The 13,121-nt window shown below is 43.2% G+C and overlaps 1 pseudogene; it reads left to right on the top strand.

Annotated features, from left to right (window-relative positions):
- Window positions 1-5,010: 5,010 nt before the first annotated feature.
- LOC118146288 (ran-binding protein 9-like) lies at window positions 5,011-7,735 on the top strand (annotated as a pseudogene).
- The last annotated feature ends 5,386 nt before the right edge of the window (window positions 7,736-13,121 follow it).

Below are 13,121 nucleotides of genomic sequence, written 5' to 3'. Positions count from 1 at the left end.
CCAAAGTGCTTGCATTATAGGCTCACACCACTACACCTGGTCAGCCCCAAATCTTCAACCTGGTCTGTAAGGGTTTCTGTGATCTGGACCCTGTCTCTTGTCTAGTCTCATGTCATGTCATTCCCCCCCCCCGCCCCCACCTTCATTTATCACGTAAACTCCAATGGCCTTCAATCAGTGCCTTTACCCTCATTTCAAAAACACCCCAACTAAAAGGATAGAATTTTCTCAAACCTCAGCAATATGAAGGTCCAGAAAGCCAGAGGGGAAGCCATCGCCTGTTCTAAATATGAACATTCTTTGCTTCAGGACCTTGAGTTACGATTCTGCTCCTCCCAGCACTGCCCGTTTTGAAATCTGTCCTTCATTAATTCACTTGGAGACTTTCACCACTGCCTTCCTGTTTTTTTCTGTCTTCTCTCTCCTCTTCAGATCAATATACACCCAGTGGATCCTGGCATTGGGCCATGACATCCTTACTAGCATTGCTTCTGCGGCTCTGTTATACTGAAGCATAGTGCTTGGTAAAACCATGCTACAAGTCATGGAATAATGCCCCTTACATCCTGACATTCAGCCTCTCGTAGCCCCCTTCCCTTACAACCCAATGGGCAATTTCTCCCACCCAGCTTCAAACTTAAACATGGGAGAAATATGAGAATTTTTGTGCAAGATGTCAGTTAGAAATTGATTTTGAAATGACAATAAAAATGTATTTAGGTGTAGGAGAAGCTTCTACTGAAAAATAGGTGAGCAGATAGGGCTTGGGGGATTTTGTGATTATTACATAAAGCCTGTTTAGAGGAGAGGAATGCATTGGGAAGGAGTATCAGGATGTGAAGTAAGACCTTTGTGCTCTGCTGAGCCATTAGTTTTGAAAATAATTGTGCACGTACTATGCTTCAGGGACTTCAGTGTCAAGAGGAGGACTTGTGTCACCTCCTCAGGGAATCCTTTCTGGATCCCTCCTGCTACTTTTGAGTTTCATCTTTTCTGAGTTCCTATTGTACTTTCCATTAGTTAATTTAGTGAATTAATTATTAATTGTATTAAGATATAACTTATATACCATAGAATTCATTCTTTTAAAATATAAAATTCAGTGGCTTTCAGTATATTCATAAAGTTATAAAATCATTACCACTATTTAACTTCAGAATGTTTTCAATATCCCCAAAATAGGTTTCATATCTAGTAGCAATCACCTCTCAAACTCCTGTTCTCCCAGCCCCTGGCAACCCCTAACTTACTTTCTGTCTACAAATTTTCCTATTCTGGACAGTTTGTATAAATGAAATAATTCAACATGTGATCTTTTGTGTCTGGCTTCTTTCAGTGTTTGTTCATATTGCAGCATGTATCAACACTTCATTTTTTTATGGCTGAATAATATTTCTTTGCATGGATAGTTACATTTTACTTATCCATTTATCAGCTGATTGACATTTGGGTTTTTCCACATTTTGTCTATTGTAAACAATGTTGCTATGAATAGGTATACAAGATCTTGTGTAGAAATATATTTTCAATTCTCTTGGGTATGTACCTAGATGATATACAGATGATAACTGTATTTTTTATTTTTTGAGGAACTTTCAAATTGTTTTCCAAAATGCTGTACGATTTAACATTCTTACTAACAATGTATAAAGTTTCCAGCACATTCAGATCCTTGCCAACACTTATTATTATGACCTTTTTTATTTCAGCCATTCTAGCAGATATGAAATGGCATGTCATTATGGTTTTGATTTGCATTTCTCTAATAACTAACAATGTTGAGCAATTTTCATGGGCTTATTGGCCACTTGTGTAACTCTTTGGAGAAATATCTATACAAATTGCTTTTACCATTAAAAAATTGGTTATTTGTCCTTTTACTGTTGAAATATAAGAGTTTTAAAATATATTCTGGATACTAGTGACTTATAAGATATATAATTTCCAAATGTTTTTTTCAGTCTGTGGGCTGTTTTCATGTTCTTGAGTATTTTTTGAAGCACAAATGTTCTTAATTTTGAAAAAGTCCAGTTTAGCCCTTTCTACTATGTTTGTCTTGTGCTTTTGTTATTGTGTGTAAGCAACCATTGCCTAAGCCAAGGTCATTAAGGTTTATGCCTATGTTTTCTGCCAGAGTGTTATAAATTTAACTTCAGTTTTCTCACATATGTAATGCAGATAATAAAACTTTAGATCATAATATTTTAATCTTAGTATTGTTCAGAGGCTTGAATATGTTGACACATGGAAACTCATAATTAAAGGTTAGACTCTGATGTTTCATAATTATAAGTGTTTATTCTTTGTGCCTTCCTAACTTCAAGGAGTTCTTTAATCACTCCCTGTTTAACCCGAGCAAGGGTTGGCAAACACACCGGCTAACAGCAACTGATAAACAATGGTGTCTGCAGCTTTCTAATGCCCGAGCTTCTACAAAGGCCTTCTTTAAACCCAGGTAGGCTCAACAACAAGGTGCTCTATCCATGGGGCTCATGCAGTAACAACACTGTGAACAGAGAACACCTGCTGCCTGTGGCACTGGCCAGGTGTGAAGAGAGGGACTGTGAGGCCATTTTCCTGGAGAAGTTGGGGCATTAGAACTGGGAGAAGGTAGGCAATCCCAGGACTTACCTAGAAAGAGATGCAACCCAGAGAGTCCTAGAAAGCAAAGCAGAGTGCATCGAAGATTTCCAAGATGATAGTCCTGGGGGTGGAGGATTATCCCTATTCACCATCTTAAACATTTGATAGGAGAAGTTATGCTGGGATTTATTTATGTTTCCTGGTGTGTGTGTTCTTTTTCTCAAAGAAAATGTTTTGATTTTTTTTTTTTTTTTTTTTTTTTGTGGAGGGGGATGAAGTCTTACTTTGTTGCCCAGGCTGGAATGCAGTGGCATGATCTTGGCTCATGCAACCTCCACCTCCCAGGTTCAAGTGATTCTCCAGCCTCAGCTTCCCAAGTAGCTGGAATTACGGGTACACACTACCATTCCCATCTAATTTTTGTGTTTTTGATGGAGATGGGTTTTTACCATGTTGGCTGGGCTGATCTTGAACTCCTGACCTCAAGTGATCTGCCTGCCTTTGCCTCCCAAAGTGCTGGGATTACAGGTGTGAGCCACCATGCCCGGCCAAAGTGTAAGGGACCTTCTTCCAGTTGGAATTCAACCAGTGACCTAAGGATTGTTTCAGGTTTTTTTTTTTTTTAAGTTTGAGAACAAGTGATCTAATCCAACCTATCATAAATGAAAAATGCAGCCCAGAAAAATTCAGTGACTCACCCAAAGTCACACAGAACAGGAGAACCAAAGCTGGAACTCCAAAGTACATGTCTTTTCTCACCAAAAGACCAAGGTTCTTTCTATCTCACCTGCTGCCTCCCAGTTAAGTCACCTCCCCCAGCATCTGAAAAAGTCTTAGCATGTGCTGACTTGAGTCACAGAATATCTTTGGTTATAGATATATTGTCTCCAGGAACAGATTTATCTGATCATAGATGTTTGAATCTGCAGGGCATGGGGACTAGATTTAGGATCAAGAGGATGAATTTCAAACTCATGCTCTGGTGGGTCTGAGGTACCACGTAACCTGTGCACATCTCAGCTTTTTCATCTGAAAAGTGGGATTCTAAATTCTCTTCCTGCTGCCTTTCTTTCATTGTTCTGAGGATCGCTCAAACAAAAGACATGAAAAAGATGTTTAATTGTAATGTATTCATTTAGATCTTCATTTATTCTTTTAGTAGCAGAATATTGACGCTCATGGCTTTATTCGGTTTAGAGAATCACTAGTTCTAACCCTGTCATCACAGGGTTTTTCTTCTGACTCCTGAGCTGTCACGGAGAGACTGTGCTAGTGGCTGAAAGTTTGTCACTCTGTTCTACACATAGAGGATGTCATGTGATGTGGGTGACTCCACCCAGGACAACTCCCTTCAGCTTTTGCTCATATTTCCGGATGTTCCCTAGACTCAAATACCTAAGGATCTAAGACACATCTGTATTTCCTCTCCCTCAAGCCTGGTTTGTCTTTCTCATCTTGGTATATGGCACCTCCAAAACCTTAGGTACCATCCTTTTGTACTCCCATATCCTCAAACCTCACCTCATTTACACATGGAAATAGGAATTTTCTCTTCAGCATCCATTCTGCCCTCCCGACTACTCAGCAACTATGTCATTTGTGTAGGACTGACTACATTCCTGCTTTTATTGGTCCAAGTAAATTAAAACAATGTTACTCCCTTATCTATGATGATTGTTTCCAGTAACTCCCATCGAAGCTAAGCTAATAAATCCATTGGCAACTGGGGATTAATGGGAGTATTAAACCAACTATCATGTTAATTCTCCTGGAAACAGGCATTTGTTTAGAAGTCGTCCAACTGGCCGGTTGAGGTGGCCCATGCCTGTAATCCCAGCACTTTGGGAGGCTGAGGTGGGCGGATCACAAGGTCAGGAGTTTGAGACCAGCCTGGCCAACATGGTGAAACCCCGTCTCTACTAAAAATACAAAAATTAGCTGGCACGGTGGCAGGTACCTATAATCCCAGCTACTCGAGAGGCTGAGGCAGGAGAATTGCTTAAACCCAGAAGGTGGAGGTTGAAGTGAGCTGAGATCATGCAACTGCACCCCAGCCTGAGTGACAAAGCGAGACTCCGTCTTAAAAAAAAAAGTGGTCCATTCCAGCCCCAACTCAAGATTTTTGTTTTATGGTTGTTGGAAATGATGCTTGCTTCCTCCTATTCCTCCTATATGTGAACAGAACCAACTCACGATCATATATATATATGCTCTTGGAGCCATCTTGCAGTTATTAATATAGTTAGCATAAGGATAAATGGACACATAGGGAATGGGAGACAGAAAGGGTAGGCCTGAGAATCAGCGACAACGCCCCTGGGAAGCAGAGGAGGAAGGAGAGTAGAGGTGGAGGTGACCGCAGGCCGAGTCGCTACCGGGATGTCCGGGCAGCCGCCGCCACCGCCGGCGGCCTTGGCCCCAGTCTACGGAGTCGTCCTGCCCGCGCCCCCGGCCGTCAGCGCCGGCTCCTCTCCGGCCCGCTCGCCTGGCCGCCCTGCTCCTCTACCCTCTGCCGCCCCCGCCGCCCCCTGCTTCGGCGGCCGCTTCCGCCAGCGGGTCCCCTCGGCCTAGCCGCTGGCCCCGGCCCGGGCGGAGGCACCCCGGCCCCAGCCCTGGTGGCGGGCAGCAGCGCAGCGGCCACCTTCCCGCACGGGGACTCGGCCCTGAACGAGCAGGAGAAGGAGCTGCAGCCGCGGCTGAAGCGCCTCGACCCGGCTGTGAACGAGCAGGAGACGCCGCTGCCCCGCTCCTGGAGCAGGAAGGACAAGGTCGGCTACATCGGCCTCTCTCAGAACAACCTGCGGGTGCACTACAAAGGTCATGGCAAAACCCCAAAAGATGCAGCATCAGTTCGAGCCACGCATCCAATACCAGCAACCTGTGGGATTTATTATTTTGAAGTAAAAATTGTCAGTAAGGGAAGAGATGGTTACATGGGAATTGGTCTTTCTGCTCAAGGTGTGAACATGAATAGACTACCAGGTTGGGATAAGCATTCATATGGTTACCATGGGGATGGTGGACATTCGTTTTGTTCTTCTGGAACTGGACAACCTGATGGACCAGCTTTCATAACTGGTGATGTCATTGGCTGTTGTGTTAATCTTATCAACAATACCCGCTTTTACATCAAGAATGGACATAGTTTAGGTATTGCTTTCACTGACCTACTGCCAAATTTGTATCCTACCATGGGGCTTCGGACACCAGGAGAAGTGGTTGATGCCAATTTTGGTCAACGTCCTTTCGTGTTTGATATAGAAGACTATATGCGAGAGTGGTGAACCAAAATCCAGGCACAGATAGACCGGTTTCCTATCGGAGACCGAGAAGGAGAATGGCAGACCATGATACAAAAAATGGTTTCATCTTATTTAGTCCACCATGGGTACTGTGCCACAGCAGAGGCCTTTGCCAGATCTACAGACCAGACCGGTCTAGAAGAATTGGCTTCCGTTAAGAATAGACAAAGAATTCAGAAATTGCTATTAGCAGGAAGAATGGGAGAAGCCATTGAAACAACACAACAGTTATACCCAAGTTTCCTTGAAAGAAATCCTAATCTCCTTTTCACATTAAAAGTACGTCCATTTATAGAAATGGTGAATGGTACACATAGTGAAGTACGATGTTTGGGAGGCCGAAGTACAAAGACTCAAGACAGTTATCCTGTTAGTCCTCGACCTTTTAGTAGTCCAAGTATGAGCCCCAGCCATGGAATGAATATCCACAATTTAGCATCAGGCAAAGGAAGTACTGCACATTTTTCTGGTTTTGAAAGTTGTAGTAATGGTGTAATATCAAATAAAGCACATCAATCATATTGCCATAGTAATAAACACCAGTCATCCAATTTGAATGTACCAGAACTGAACAGCATAAATATGTCAAGATCACAGCAAGTTAATAACTTCACCAGTAATGATGTAGACATGGAAACAGATCACTACTCCAATGGAGTTGGAGAAACTTCATCCAATGGTTTCCTAAATGGTAGCTCTAAACATGATCATGAAATGGAAGATTGTGACACCAAAATGAAAGTTGATTCGTCAGATGAGATGTCAGTTGTGTGGAGGAAGTCAGGCCACCATAGAAAGAGTGACCACTTTGGATGAGAGCTGCAAGCAATGAGTGAACAGCTAAGGAGAGACCATGGCAAGAACACTGCAAATAAAAAAATGTTGAAGGCATATTCAGATCCCTGGAATAGCCCAGTTGGAAATCAGCTTGACCCAATTCAGAGAGAACCTATGTGCTCAGCTCTTAACAGTGCAATATTAGAAACCCAGTGTCTCCCAAAGCAACCTCCCTTGCCTGAGTAATGGGACAGGCCACACAATATCTAGGACTGATGGCTCCATCAGGAATTGGATCCTGTGCATTCGCCACAATGGAAGACTACCTACATTAGCTATGCATTTTAAGAGTTCACACTTATATTGTGGCATATAGTCAACATGGAAGTAGACCAACTCTGCTGATTTGAAATTTAGATTTTTAAAATTATGTACTGGGGACAGGTTTTTGTCGCTTTACATTGCTTCCTAGTTTACAGCATGATGCAAATGATTTTCTAACTTAGTGTTAGGAGAAATTATTTTCCATCTTTAACCTCTTAGTTGTCTAAGAGTTAAATATTACTGAATTTCAGACGTTCAAATTGATCATCACAAATCCTTTAAAACAATTACCTAAAAGAAACCAAAAATCCTGACTTCTTTGTGGGGGAGGGGTGAAAGAGGGGAAGGAAATGGAACAAAGTTTTGTTTGTGTTAGCATGTGGGTGATGTAAACTTCAAATTGGGAGATGTTCCAACCCCTGCTCCCATATAAGCATTCAATCAGTGTAACTTGCAAAATGCATAAACATTCGACAGTTTGAATTTATAGTGTTGATGGAAGAAATCATTTTTCATGTGTACTGTAAAACTTGAAATACTCAGGAGCTGAGTGAATATGTTTGTTGCTACTTACAATTCCAACCTGTTAGTCCCAGCAGTTTTGTTTTAACATGGTCTTTTCCAGCTTTGTTTTCTGTTTAACTACAGATGACTTCTGTTGTAGACTCCCAAGTTTAACTGTTGTATTATAACAGTATTACATGTCAACGGTGTGGTTATGACCTTTATTTATATAAAAAACAAATATTTAGTCAATTTACTGTGTCTTAATTTAATCTTTGTAAATCTTCCATTTTTAAGTGCTTAAATGAGTACTACATTGCAATAAAACGTAGTGATGTAATTAACCAGCCATTAAAAATTTACTTCTACAAAAAGGAAAAAGAAAACGAGTCCTGATCAAACCTTGCCTGAAGCCTCCACTCTTCCACTTTTCATTTGTGTGAATCTGTAAGTTGTGCTTATTTTTCAAAGACAGTTAATATTTAGATATTCTGTTACCTGAAATCAAAAGCACCCAGACTGATAAACTTACTTAAACCACTAGCAAGTCATGTAATACCTGTTTTCAAAACTGTACACCAAATCTGGCCATATCTCACTGTTACCATCACCACCATCTAGGTCAAGGCAGCAGCATCTTGGTCTGAACTTCTGGACTAATGTAAAAATCCCTACTTCACTTTCCAGCCTCTACTATTCAATGTAGCCCCAAACAGCAGCCAGAGAGATCAGTTAAAAATGGAAACCAGATCTGATTACTTTCTTGATAAAAACCTTTCAAAGATTTTCATTTGCTCTTCAAATAAAACTCGCTCTTCTCCTTCCCCGTCCCCGCCAGTCCTACTGGATGGACATGGCCCCTGCATCTCCTGTTGCTTCTCTTTGGGCTCTCTGCCCCAGCCTCATACCTCTTCGTGGTCCTTGAACAGCCATGCCCTTTCCCACTGCTGTTCCTCCTGCCTGAAATATTTCCCTTTTGCACTCATCTGACTGCTTTATTCTTATCCTTTAAGTCACAGCTCGAATATCACCTCCTCAGAGAGGTCTTTCTTGACCACCTCTCCCAGCTTCCCTATCTGATCCCTAGTTTGTCCTCCAAAGTGCTTACCACAATTTGTAATGATCTCTTTTATACATTTACTTATTTGTTGTTAGTACAATGTAAGCCCCTCATGAGGACCTTGTCTGTCCCGTTTAAACTTTGTCCCTGATTTATAGGTAGGCTCAGTAAATATTTGTTGAATTGTCGTTGAATGTTGAACACCCAACAGCTGCTCTGCAACAGGAAATGCCATAGGGAGGGGCACCCAGAGTGCCCCCCAGTGGCACTTTAGGCCTGGCATAGAGGTTTTCAGAGCTGAGTCCAATGACACAACTTGAAACATTGATCTGAATCATCTGGCAGGTCAGAGACAATGAATACCCAGTCAGAGGCTGGGAAGTGACAGAGGGGCAGCTAGGATCATAATCTGCTTTGGCTGAACACACTGCAACATCAGCAACATCGATTTACTTGGGAGTTTGTCAGAAATGCACCCTTGGGCCGGGCATGGAGGTTCATGCCTGTAATCCCAATGCTTTGGGAAGCCAGGGCAGGTGGATCACGAGGTCAGGAGATCAAGACCATCCTCGCTAACACAGTGAAACCCTGTCTCTGCTAAAAATATAAAAAATAGGCAGGCGTGGTAAAACACGTCTGTAGTCCCAGCTACTTGGGAGGCTGAGACAAGGCAAATTGCTTGAACCTGGAAGGTGGAGCTTGCAGTGAGCCGAGATCATGCCACTGCACTCCAGCCTGGTGACAGAGTGAGACTCCATCTCCAAAAAAAAAAAAAAAAAAGAAGTAGAAATGCACCATTGATCCCTACTCAGGCCTACTGAAGCAGAGTCTGTGTTTAACAAGATCCCAGGTGATTTGTGTGCACCTAAGAGTTTGAGACATGCTCCCTACAGCATCCTAGATTGCACTGCCCGCATTGAAATCCAAAAATCCCTGTGCCTGGAGGCAGAAACCAAGCTTTCTCATTTACTGTATGACCTTAAGCAGTAGTTTTAGCCTCTTATGCTTAATGTCTCTGCTAAAAACCCTGGGCCTATTATCTTATAGAGGATATCATGATGATAAAATGAAAAGACTTGGGCTGAGGCTCTCCTGCTGGCCTATGATCTTCGGAATTTGGAGGGACTAGTAAGAGAAAGATGAGAGCAAGCCATAGAACAAGAGCAAGTGAAGAGGAGTGAACATCTAGAGAGAAATATATATTCATAGAAAACAGCAAACAATGGCCTCAGAGATAACTCAGAGTAAAACTCAACTAAATCACTCTTCGTGAGACAGAACTGTTCATACCATCTCCCAAAAGGGGTGTTTCTCACTCATGGCTGCGTATTAGAATCACCTGGGAGCTTAAAAAGCCCAAGCCCACCAGTCTTTTAAACCTATTACATAGGAATCTCTGTACAAGGGACCTAGACAGCTATAACTGTAAAGCTCTCTGGTGCTTCACAAGTTTTAAGGTGCGTGCAAACCACCTCTGGGGAATTGTTGAAATAAGGATTTGGATTAGGGAGTTCTGAGCTGGGCCCTGAGACCTGAGGGCCCAAAACATTTCTTTTTTAATTATTGTATTTTATGTATGTATGTATATGTGTATGTGTGCATTTACAGAGACAAGGCCCTGCTATGTTGCCTAGGCTGGTCTTAAGCTCTTGGACTCAAGTGATCTCCCACCTCAGCCTCCCAAAGTGCTGGGATTACAGGCATGAGCCACCACGTCAAACCCTGAGACATTTCTAACAAACTCCTAAATGAGGTTGGGGCTTCTGGTGCAGGGACAACACACTGAGTCACCAGGCCCCAGGTGATTCAAATATGCAAACACAGTTGAGAACTGTGATTTTGAGAATGTTGCAGGGATTAAATGAGGGAGTAGTTGGGACACCTGTGGTGTGTAATTGCCAGTCAATTATGGTAATTCTCCTACATGCCCTTTTCTTGAGTGAGAGTAGATGATGAAGTCCCCGATGGAACGTATCTAGTATCGATTGAGCACCTACCATGTACCATGTGCTTTAAAGTATGCCACCCAAATGGGTCCATTTTTGTGGATGTGGAACAAACTCAGATAAAAGAAATTTGTTCAAACTTTTTTAGATATTGGTTAAAAAATACTATTCAAAAACACTTGTGAAAGCACGGTAAAGACTTTATTCAGGACCAATGCTATAGGTGTAGAGACAGCTGCAATGGAATGTTGCATTGGACAAGAGAGATGGACAAGTGGGAAGTAATAGCCCAGGAGCAGGGTGTGGTTTGCTGAATGGAAATTTACTAAGATAAAACATCAAGAATAAAGGGGATTCTGGCTAAACCTATCAAACAAGAATCTTGCTGAAGACAGGCCAGGGTGATCAGAGATCACCTGGGGAATCGGGCAGACTGAGAAACATGATCAGATATTGAGGGGCTGATGGTTCTTGCTAAACTAACTTAATAGGGTTCTTTGCTACAACTGGGTGTTACAAGTAAGTGCAGAGATGGGTGTAGGAGAAGGTTCAAGAGCCTGACTCAAGTTTGGTCAAGCAGAGAATCTTTGTCACATTGAATAAATGGTAAATCCTGGATTCATGCCCAGGGCTTTCCAACACCCAAAGCCGAGCCCTTTCCAGTCTGCCAAGCTGGCTGTGATCTAGAAGGCAAAGGCGGTGCATGTGTTGGACAGCTGCAGAGGGCAGGGCAGCTGAGCTGAGGATGTTGTGCAGGAGACAATGGAGGCCACTGGTGGAGGCCTCCACCAATGGACAATGGAGCTGCCAGGTGGAGGGAGGGAAGAGCAGGTGTGTGATGTTGGGCCAAGGAGCAGCTTAAGAGGGAAGCAGCAAGTTACCTCAACCAAGAACAGAGGGAAGACTTAAGGATTATGTCTCTGGCCTTCATCCAGGGCTTTTTGAGGCCTCATTACCTTAGAAACACTGCTCACAATTGCCAAATGTCATTTATTATGCATCTACCTGAGGTGTGGGCAGCTTCTCTGGACCCTCTTGCCCCATCCCCCATAGTGTGCAGTGTGCTTCCACCTATGATTGCAGCATCAGGGGTAGTCATCTCCACTTTTCAGATGAACAATCCCAGGTAGGAGAAATCCAGGGACTGCCCTTATCAGTCAGACAAAGACAAAACCCAGACCCAGACCTCTTAAATAAATGCTGTGGTGTGTGGGGCTTTGGAGGCCTTCATTTGGCTAGAAATTCAATGGCTGTTCTATAGGCAGAGAAAGGGGACCGATTCCATGGGGCCATCAAAGACTCCTCTGGCCAATGGGCATGATATTCTGTTTCCTTTAAGAAAGATGTGGAATCATGTCATCATTTGAGGTAGAAACAGCTAAGCATCAGGCTTCTGTACCATGAGCAGGCATAGGAAAGCGTGTCATAAATCCTTCAGGAATCAATTATCCACCCAAGCAGCCTTGCCAGGAGACCCCCAGCTCTGCAGAGAGGCACTACCATCAGGGCTGGCAGCTCAGGATGCATCGATCATTGAGAGGGCACTGCCACCTCGTGGTATCTGCTGAGCACTGCTCCACCCTCACATTCTGTGGGCCCCAGTGAGGGTTTATGCATGTCAGATCTCCGCTTTTCCCTCCTTCTCCCTTCTTTTACCTTAGATGACAGGACAGATAGTAGTGACATTTACGAAGATAGGAAACACAAGAAGAGAGGCAGTTGTGGTGGGAAGGAGAGTGAGCTTGTATTTGAGAGAATTGGACTGGGGTATCCCTGACAGGGGAAACAGCAGAAATTCTATTAATTTTGTGGCAAAAAGAAAGATACAAATAAATTAGACCAAACTCTTTGCCAATGAATTTATTTATTTATTTATTTTGACGTGGTGTCTCCCTCTGTCACCAGGCTGGAGTGCAATGGCACAATCTTGGCTCACAGCAACCTCCGCCTCCCAGGTGTAAGCAATTCTCCTGCCTCAGCCTCCCAAGTAGCTGTGATTACAGGCGTGCACCACCATGTTCAGCTAATATTTGTATTTTTAGTAGAGACTGGGTTTTACCATGTTGGCTAGAGGAGTTGTCTCTATCCCTTGACCTTGTGATCTGCCTGCCTCAGCCTCTCAAAGTGCTGGGATTACAGGTGTGAGCCACCATGCCCGGCTGCCAATGAATTTATTTACCTATGTAGAAAACTTGCAGAATCCCTTTTCTTTTTAAGAGGAAATATAGGCTGGGCATGGTGGCTCATGCCTGTAATCCCTGCACTTTGGGCGGCCAAGGCGGGCCTCTGAAGTCAAGAGTTCAAAACCAGTCTGACCAATCTGAAGAAACCTGGTCTTTACTAAAAATACCATATTAGCCAGGCTTGGTGCCAGATGCCTGTAATCTCAGCTACTCAGGAAGCTGAGGCAGGAGAATGACTTGAACCTGAGAGACAGAGGTTGCAGTGAGCTGAGATTGTACCATTGCTCTCCAGCCTGGGCAAGAGTGAAACTTGGTCTCAAAAAAAAAAAAGGTGTGGCAGGGGGAGGAATACAAATACTGTATAGTTCAGGTGATATCTAATTGGTATCTACTTTTTTGCTAGCCAATCAAATGCACAGCCCTTTCCCTCCCCAGGAAAATT

Source organism: Callithrix jacchus, chromosome 12, assembly GCF_049354715.1.
Source record: "Callithrix jacchus isolate 240 chromosome 12, calJac240_pri, whole genome shotgun sequence".
In the NCBI taxonomy this organism is placed as follows: Eukaryota; Metazoa; Chordata; class Mammalia; order Primates; family Cebidae; genus Callithrix; species Callithrix jacchus.
This window is presented reverse-complemented; position numbering and strand designations above follow the sequence as displayed.